This window comes from Capsicum annuum, chromosome 4, assembly GCF_002878395.1.
Source record: "Capsicum annuum cultivar UCD-10X-F1 chromosome 4, UCD10Xv1.1, whole genome shotgun sequence".
NCBI lineage: Eukaryota > Viridiplantae > Streptophyta > Magnoliopsida > Solanales > Solanaceae > Capsicum > Capsicum annuum.
Window position 1 is genome coordinate 42,387,297 of NC_061114.1, and position 11,015 is coordinate 42,398,311.

The following is an 11,015-nucleotide window of genomic DNA, read 5'->3' on the forward strand; positions in this document are numbered from 1 at the left end:
ACATCATGCACACGGTCACTAAGACCGACCTTATATCAACAAATATAAGTTTCCAATTTTGGTTCCCTTAGGATCTCAACCTTCTACAGCTTAGCTCACCTCCCACCATTATTTCTCAATTAAAATTAATTTCAAAATAACCAAACTATTATCTATTTATTAACCAAGGCCATTGATATTGGTATTGTCATACCAACCCTTTCTTGCAAGTAACACCCATAGCCCACCATTTATAAGTTTAAAGGGACTTTTAAGTTTCATTTTACTTACCATATTAAACCACTTGGTAGAATTTCATATTCCCCATCATCATAACAATTTAGCCTTTAGCCTTTCCAAACTATTTAAACCATGCAGGATTCCTATACCATGATTGAAACATGCACGAGTTCCATTAAAAGAAGTCAGTGGAATGAACATATCTTTATAAGTTTTTTGTCAAACATATTAGGGGAATAATATGACCAAACTAATTCAAATTACCAATAAACCATATCCATTCAATCAGATTATCCAAAGCCACCATTAATGCATATAAAAGCTTAATTAAAACCATGGCAAACCATAAAGAAACATTTAACATCAAAGCCCTAAATCATATTTTAAAGACAAAATCATGTAATAATAAAACCATGAAAACATTTATATAAATCATGCCTATAAGTAAAATTATCAATGAGCGAAGGGAAAATGCCTTAAAGAAAGATGATAATAGAGAGAAATTACCAAGACAAGCCCCAAATTGATCCCTTAGTAGAAACCCTAGTTGCCCTTGCCCAAAAGCTCTTGAGAGAATTATGAAGTGTCTAGGAAGAGTTTCTAAGTGTTAATGAATAGAATAATAGGGTAAATAACCTTCTAAGTAGGTTAAAAGTAATCGGACCCAATTAAGATAAGTGGGGAAATGTCCATAATACCTCAACTTATGTTACACCAAGATCCCATCACACGAATACGACTAACCATCACAAGTCATACCCTTTGATAAGATCGGTATCCACTACTCTTATCTGAAATCAACACCCTTTGATGAAACACTGTCCAGTATATGAATCGTCAAACCAAGTCATAAACACAATATATGATCCATATCCATGACCCATATCCCTGGCAGAATAAAATTCCAAGAGGAGTGAACACAGTCTACCATATGAGTCCTTGGTACGATTGGTAGCTTGGCTTATGTCTCACAGTATGCCACTCGTACATAAATCCAACCTAAGTAACCAATTCTAAGATTAGGTTAAAGAACCCAATGATCCATAATAGTTAATACGACTCATACCCATAAGTCGTATCAATTCAAGTAACCAAAATCCATCCTACCAACTAACACTAGTCATTATACAACATGATAATACCATTTGTACCCCAACATACGGCCCATACCCTTGAGTCGTTTTGGGTCCAGAGATCCAAATTTGAGGAAATTTTCTAAGATCCAATAACTAGGGTGTTTCAGTCTCCCACACTAGGAAAATTCATCCGCAAATAACTGATAAGGTAGGGGCAACCACACGCCAGAGTCTTTGGCATTATCAAATATACTCCCAACCTTTAACCAAGTTCAAAAACAAAGAGGCAAAGATATTAATATCTTTTTTGACAAACTCTCAAAATAAATATTTGTTGAAGACACATACCTTCCACACAAATCCCAAGAGCAAAAAATAAATGCAGATATTTGGACTTTATCTCCTCTTCTGTTTTCCATGTAGCTTCTTCCATCTTATGGTTCTTCCAAAGGTCCTTAACCAAAGCCAAATCCTTGGTCATCAATCAATGAAACTACCTATTCAAGATCTCAACTAGGACCTCTTCATATGACCAAGAATCTGTGAAACCAATACCTTTGAATGAAACAACCGAAGAAGAATCACCAATACACTTCCTTAAAATGGTAACATAAAAGACCGTATTAACCATACACAGTATATAAGACAACAACAGCTTATAAGCAACATTATCTACTTTCTGCAAAATCACATAAGGACCCACATACTTGAGACTGAGCTTCCTCTTTTGCCAAACTGCACTACTCTCTTCATATGAGATACCTCAAGAAAACCCTTATCCCAACCTTAAACTCCAAGTCTCTATGACTAACAGCCATATTGGACTTTTGGTGACTTTGGGCTACCTTACGCCTAACCTAAATCACCTTCACCCTCTTCATGGCCTAGTAAACAAAGTCGGAATGAAACATGTCCTCTTTAAAAATCTTAAACTAACTAATAGGAGATCTATACCTCCTATAATTTAATGGCTCAAAAAAGGGCCATATCAATACTAGAATCATAACTATTATTCTCAAAAAACTTCATCAAAGGTAGATGCTCAACCCAATTGACTCCATAATCAATCAACGTCAATGCATATCCTCTAATGTCTAAATAGTTATCTCATCTTGCTCATCTATCTACAGATGAAAAGTACTCAAACTCACCTTGGTCCCTAACTCTCTCTGAAGAGATCACCAAAAATGAGACATAAACTGCTTGCCATAATAAGAAATAATTGAAATAGGCACCCCATACAACTTCATAATCTCCTAAAGATACAGCTTTGTAAACCCTCCAACAAAAAAATATTTTGCACTAGCAAAAAGTTTACTGACTTAGTTATCCTATCCACGATGACCCAAATCAAATCATATTCACTCTATGATTGGGGAAAACCAGTAATGAATTCCATATTGATCACTCCCACTTCTACTTGGGTAAATCAATTTCATGATAAAACCCTCCTGGCCTTATGTATTCAATCTTAACCTGTTGAAAAACCATACACTTTGCCATGAAGTCAACCACATCCCTCTTTATATCATTCCACTAATAGATCTCTTTGAGATTAAGATACATCTTAGTCAAGCCAAGATGAACAACATAGTGTGACTCATGCACCTTGGCCAAAACACGTTAATGCAAACCATCGATATAAGGAACACATAATATTCTTTGGTACCATAAAGTACCATCACCACTGAACTCAAAAATCACTACCTTTTTCCCACAAATATCACTCTTAATTTTATTAAAGATAGGATCTAGCACTTGCTTGTCCTTAATCTCTGCACCAAAAGACAATCAAACAACTTCTTAAAGCATAACACCACTATCCTTGGAGTTTAAGATGCGAACTTCTAGATTTGCCAAATGGTGAATATCCTTTACCAATTCCCGCTTTCGTTCTTCCGCATATGCCAAATTCCCTATGGATAACCTTCTAAGAGAACCAGCAACCATATTAGCCTTACATGTGTGATAGTAAAGACTCATATCATAATATTTTAGAAGCTCGAGCAACTTTCCCTAACTTTGATTAAGATATTTCTAGGTGAACACATACTGTAGAGTCTTATAATTAGAAAAGATAACCACGTGAACCATACCCTCCTTGAACTTGAAGTTAGGGGTGCTAAGAATCAACTGAAGTAAGTATAGGGTCAGAAAGTATTAGTGAGATGTCAAATATGCCTAAGTGTTGAAAATGATTGTTTTGAAAAAGAAAGGATTTCATAAAAGAATGACTTACATAAAAGCCCAGAAAGTAAAAGTAAAATAAAAGTGGGGAACAAAGGAGGAAAAAGATAGGCCTGAACAATTAATGAAAATAAAGAAGAGTGACCCTTAGTTAAAAGGAAGAGTGTTGTAAAATGTGATGTAGGTGTTCATGGTAGGGTATAACCAAGTTCCCTAAATGATGTCCGACCGTAACCCGAACCTACGTTACAAGCTTAGAAAGCCATTTGAGTTCTCAAACCATTTACCTTCTTTGTACCGGTGATTGAAAATAGGGCCAAGCCTATGGAATTACACTTGTTGCATTAAAATTTCTTTTGTGAGGGAAGAATTCTTGCACTTATATTTCCTTATTGACTATTCGATTTTGTGGTTTCCTAAAATTCTCTTTCTTATGTGGAAGATATGTAAATAAATTGAGTTGTGTGACTTTTATAACCTCCTGAACAATAAGGTAAATGGAGTATGGGTTAGTTCTAGTAAAAGATGAGCCACTTCTAGAGTATTGGCCTTTCTTGTTTGATTTCTCTTTGAAGTCTTATGTATTCTTTTAGTATTGCATTTAATAATGAGGGGTGTTGTGAAATTAGTATAGCACTTGTGCAATGATCTACTTGTGGTTGCAATTCAAATTGAAACCATTATGGTCTTTAAGACATGACATTAGGGCATATATGACTGTCTTATGGTAAAAGGTAGTGTTGCTTAAGGACAAGAAAATGCTTTAAGTTGGGGGTGTTGGTGTGGATGCTGGGATGCTAATAATCACAACCCATACACACTTTAATCCCTATACACACATAACCCCAAGAGGGAGATTTAGCTACACATAAGATAAACAAGCATAGATATACCCATCATCTCCATTGAATCAAAGTTGTAGATGATTTAAGTGAATGTTACTTCAAACTTGGCTCTCCCACAATATCAACTTTGGAAGTGAAAAAATCTTCCACTTAGAATATCTCCAATGTATTCTTTACCCAAAATTTATCCAATACACTATTCTCAAAAAATGGAGGATACAAAGTCTCAAGCCAAAACCTAGAAAATTGTGAAAGAAATGATGTGATGGAATGAATGATTTATTGAATTTAGGGTCTGAGTCTTTCTGTTCAAATTAGGATCAACACATGCAATTATAGGTTTGCCCTTGGGCTAAACATTTCTGCCAAATCTCGATCGTGCAAGTCTCGATCGCTCAAGTCTTGCAACGACTACAGCTACAAAACCATTATTGACTTCCGTAATCACAATTGATTGACCATCTTGAATGACCGCGACCACAGCCAATGGACTGCGATCGCAGTAACTGAGGCTGTTTTACTACAGGTCTTTAGCTGTACTTTTTCTACTACCTTTTGATCCTTTTAAGCTCCAATCCATATCTCTTTGTCTTTTCAACTCCAACACCTACAAAGAGTTGATATTAGTCCATTAAATCAGAATTATTACTCATCCACTCATTAAAAATAATGTAATATCCATTAATAAAGTACGAATGAGTGGTAAAATCTCCACTCATCAATATCCCCAACTTAAAGCATTTACTTGTCCTCAGGCAATACTAACTTTTACCACGAGACATTCATTTACACCCAAATATTATGACTTAAGAGTCCTAACAATTTTAACTTGAATTGCAACCACAAGTAGCTCATAACACCCCTCATTTTAAAATGCAATACTCAATGAATGCATAAGACAAGAGCAATAAAACAACAAAGACCAATACTTTAGAAGTGGCTCATCTTTAACTAGAACTAACCCATACTCGAATGGCCTCATTGTTTAGGAGGTGAGAAAAGTCACACGCCTCAACTTGTTTGCATGTTTTCCTCACAAGAAAGTGAATATCTAAACACCATACTACCAAATATGAAACAAGGAAATTTAAGTGCAAGAACTCACAAAAGAAATTTCAATGCAACAAGTGTCATGCCATAGGATTTCACCTATTTTGAATCACCACTATAAAGAAGGTAAATGGCTGGATATCTCTATGGACTTTCTAAGCTTTTAAAGTAGGTTCGAGTAATGGTAGGATATTATTTAGGGAACTTGGTTACACCATACATTGAACATCTACATCATACTTTACAACACTCCTTCTTTCAATTAAGGGTCACTCTTCTTTATTTTCATTTGTTGTCCATGCCTATATTTTGCCTCCTTTGTTCCCCACTTTCTTGCGCTTTTGTGCAAGTAATTATTTTATGATATCCTTTCTTTTTATAAATATTCATTTTCAATACTTAGGCACATTTGACATTTCACTAATACTTCGTGACCCCAAACTTAATTTTGTCAATTCTTACCACCTCAACAAAGGCTTTTAGCCTCAAGTTGCATTTTAAGTTCAAGGAGGGTATGGTTTAAAAAAGGGATAAAAAAAAGGTTCATGGCTTGTAATGAGTTTGCCAATGAAAGTTTTAAAGGATCAAAGAGGGTCGTAGGGATTACAATTGTACACGAGTAGATTTTTTAGGCTAGAGTGGGTTTAAAAATCACAAAGAGGGCCTAAGATCATTTCACCAACCAAATACAACCAAAATTAGTTTTGAAATACTAATGGGGCTAGTTCTAGATAACATAAGAGTACAAGAGATAAATGTAATATTCTTACCACATATTAAATTGAAAATGCATTAAGAGAGCTTAAATGTACCTCCTAATGGAAACAATGATAGAGTGTATATTTCTTATTGCCAAATAAAATCTATGAAGCCAAAAAAAAAGTTTTATTGCACATTGCTCACATCCATGCCCTTGATTTTTCAATGATTTTGGAGACAGAGGGGGTTTCTTGATTTACAATAGCACCATGTGCATTATTGTTGACTTATGGCTACAATTAAAGCCTTAGTCTCACACCTTGGCTCAAAATGAGAAAACTAACCTTATGTTTACTCAGACTTCCCCAATGGTGTAAAATCTGATCCCAATCTTACTAAAAAAACTAAAATGCAATAAGTACTCAAGCTTTCATTGCATCTTCAATAGTTGTGCTACGGGTGCTCAGAATTCCCCTCTATACGTGTCCCAACATCACTAAGATCCATCACAAAATTTAAAGTACATATAGAAAACTAAAACTAGAAATAAAAAAAAACATGATAATCCATAAAACATAGGCACCACCCATGAATTTAGAATAAAAAACATAAGAAGCAATATCCACTACATAATCAATAATAGTTATAGACAAAAATATCTGGTACCGCAACCCAACATAACATAAATCTGAGGCCATTTTTTTGATAACGCTCAACTTACACGTTAATTAAGTGCAAGGCATTCGTCATCAATATATTTACCCAAATTTAGAGTCGGGGTCGAATCCATGAGAAACAATGTGAGTGGTGATCAAATTAATTCAAAATGATATATACAAGTTAGATTCAAACAAATGTTACAAAGAGATAAAATAGGGGAGATGAGTTCCTACACTAATATTTCTTTTTGTGATTTTCTAATATAAATTTGGGGCTATGAATAATTAGAGTTTTAACAAATATGCATGGATCTTGGGATTATGCATTTCTAAAGGAGTGGCGTGTGGGATTTAGTCATCAACATCAATCTAGTAAATCAAATATGGGTAGGCTTGGTTATAGATTTTGATGCAAGTCTTTCAACAAAACACCAAACTTTCACACATTGATCCTTTCAAATACCTAATGGATGTGTTCAACAATTAGCAACTACAACCTCAAACAAAGCATCCCTATTTCTAGGATGACACCCTTGGCATAGTTAAACACACATTCAACCTTATGTCTAAGTAAAAATTTAGAAAACTACATGCATAGTTATCTATCATTGCTTTGGTCACCATATTAATTTTTTTAGGATGATATGGATTCCTAAATTTCACCTAAAACACTTATTTGGAAAATGGTATTGAACTTTCTAGAGCTTGAAGCTTTCACTCATCAAACGCACGTGGGTATTTGGAGCATTCACCCATCAAAACTAAACAAAAATTGCATAGCAATAATAGAACCCATAAACATGAATTACAAAATAGATTCTAATAATTACCTCGATAATGCGATGATAACATGTGGATGGGAGCTAAAAAGATCAAAAGAAGTAAAGAAGTGCAGTTTGATGACCTAGAGCATAACATAGCCTCTGTTACAAAAATCACAGTTTGAGGACCATGATGTCGCTAAGTCAAGAAGGTCAACATACCACGATCGTATGGTTCTGACCATTGTCGTAGTAGTCGCGAACGAGAACAACTCTTATAATTATGGCCAAGTGGAAAATGTAGCCTTAGGGCAGGAATATAAATGCAATCAGCTAATCACAAATGTCCTCATATAGACTTAAACCCTATCTCTTTGGATATCATGGAATCAATTCTTAATTATAGAACTTTGCATACTTCTTAGTTTCCATTTTTGTGGGCATTTATTATATTAATTTTCATAGAAGAATACATTGGAGTAACTTCCAAGTGAAGGATTAGTTAACTCCCTTTGAAGATTTGATGAAGTTCAAAGGTTGAAGTAACATTCACTTAGCCTTTAATAAATATAATCAATGGAGATTATTGGGTATATCTTGCTTATTACTCTAATGGGTAGCTAGTTCTTTCTCTCGGGATTATATTAGAATGGGACAAATTTATGTGTGGGTTGTGATTCATTTACATATATGTTAATGTGTTGGTGTTGGGTTCTACTATTTCTTGAGTAAATATGTTAGGATTTATAGGTGAAACCCCCAAGTACCCAAATTGGGTTTGTGGGAGAAAAACCTAAAACCCTAATCTATTGAAAGCCTAAAGCATTCTTTAAAAATGGGTTTGGGTGAACTTTAGGAAACCTTATCATCCTTGAAAGAGGGATATAGGAACCAAGGAACTAGTAGATAATTATTGGGCTTAGTTTGCTAATTTTCACCATCTTATACATAAGGGTGATTATGAGGATGACTATCCTTTATGTACCATCCTAGAAATAGGGTTTCTAGATTTTGGTATTCGGTGGCTCTAATAGACACACTCATTAGGTACTGGAGAGAGTCAGTGAGTAAAATCTTTGAGGTTTATTTAAGAAATAGCCACAAGTAATTTAAGTCCAGCCTACCACATCATAAATGATTAGAGTTTACACAGACTCATCATGATCCTATGCATAACTTGACCCTAGGAAAGCATAGTCCCAAGATCCATTTTAATTGGTTATACTCTAAATTATTTGTTGCCCCAAATTTGTACATTAAACATCAATAAATAAATGTTAGTTTTGATATTTTTGAAACCCCCCATTTTAATTACCTATTCTAGGTTTTAATTTTGGCAAATGTCTTTTATTATAAGCTAATTCGATTGCAACTCCCATTGTTCCTCGTGGATTCGACTCCGACTCAATGTTGGCTAAATATATTGATGATGACCTTATTTCACTCAAATTGACATGTAAGTTGAGCATTATAAAAATTTTCACCTTTGTCGGGGAAAAATTTGGTGTATTGAGTTAGTTTGGAAATTTAGCTCACTTGCTTAGATTCAAATATGTAAATAATTTTTTGTTATTATCTTTTGTTTCTTGTGTTAGGTAGATTTTTATTTTTATTTACTTTACTCCATGGTATATTTGGATAAATATGACTTTGGTAGTAGGAAATCCTATCTTGACGATCTATGTTTATATTCTGATGGACCCTACTTCAGGCAATATTATAGATAAGCTCCCTAGAGAGAGATAGAAGCACCATCTCGATCCTATAAAAGTATGATTGTTCTTTGTTTGGTAGCTGAGATGGACAGTGGAGTAATTGTCCAAATGCTCCCTCCCCTAATTATGCAAACCTAATTGATAGTTCTTCTTATGAGTTTGATAGGTATTTTGATATGACAAGGGAAGAACAATATGTTGGATCCCATAGTTTTGAAGAAATGCTCCAAACTATTCTTTATCTGGTAACTACAACAGGTGAGAATGTGCAAGACATACATCAAGCCAATGAGGTATTTGATATAGAGATCACATAGATAGAGAAAATGGGCAAGGAAACAAATCTTGTAAATACCATCACTGTGACCACTTCCCAAAAGTAGGTGAATCAAGAAGAGAAACCAATATATATGTTCAATGATGTGCTTGGCAGTGAAGGGTTTGTGATTTCCTAACTAACTACACCAAAATTTTTTAAAGATGATGAAATCAAGGAGATAGTTCTAGAGTCTAAAGAAGAAGCAAATCTAATCTCTTATGATGACTCTAGCCCATTTCAGAGTGATGATGCTAGCAAGGATGCAACCCCAAAACTATGGGATTGCCCTCATTCAAACCATTTTTAAACATTATTCTTAGAGGATGTGATGGAAGTCTATCTACCTAAGAAAATAGAGGATAAAGGTAAGAAGAAGCAACGCCCCTAAATTTTGGAGTTCGTTAATCTAAAGAAACAAATGTGAGCCCTCACACTAGCAAGCTAAGGACCTTAACTTCTGATGTACAACTAGTTGACTCTTAATATTCCCACTTTTGACCAAGGACTTAATTAGGAAATTTGATCTAGATTTAGGTAGAATATTCAAGTATTTAAAGTGGCGAGATAGAAACTCCATCGTCATGTCCTCATCCCTATCTTATTTTATCTTAGAAGATCTAAATCTTTTGTCCCTCTGTCTCTCAAATCATAGTGAGTGAAAGTTTTGACGGGGATTCAAATATTATAAGAAGAAACACAATTGATAGTTTTGAAGGTGTTTAGCCACTAAATATTGCAAACAACCCATCATGCCTTAAAAGTAGCACATATCCTTTTATTTATGCATGATAGAGTAGATTTTATTTTTGGCTTAAGAATAATCCATGAAATGGTGGTGCTATGAGAAGTGTTGATTAAAAGTAAAAAAGTGAAAGTGTGAAATTATCATGCTTTAAATTGAACAAAGGAGTGCAGGCGACCTAAAATTTGGTCTCAATTACCACGATCACAGCCTTTGCCGCTGCGATCATGTTAGCCGTGTGCTCGTGATCACAGAACTAGGATACAATTGCTATCAAATCAACTCAAAAAACCTTTCGACTGCCATGTCCCCCCCCACACCCCTTTTCAAATTCTCTCTAATTTTTAGCTTTGTGTTGAGTGTCCTAATGTTCATTCTAATCCATTTATGATATCTAATTTAGTGTGTAGTCTCAAATTCTTCATTTTTTTAGTTTGTTTAAGGCTAGGCACTTGTTTTTAGGATAGGCCTAAAATAGTCTTTATAATACCAAATCCATGCATGTTTGTTATGATTATTATAGTTAGCTATTGTAGTGGGTGTACAAATCATTGGGTATGTCTTGAATACCCAGATTTAGGACTAAAACTGTTAAAATCAATGTGTATACCATGTGTTTGATATAATGGCCTAATGAACTCCATGATAATTTCTTTTAGTTTTGAGTGCATAACCACATATCTAGGCTTAAGTTCCTAGAGCATGTTGTTTATTGAACTAGTTAGAACATAAATTTAGTGTTT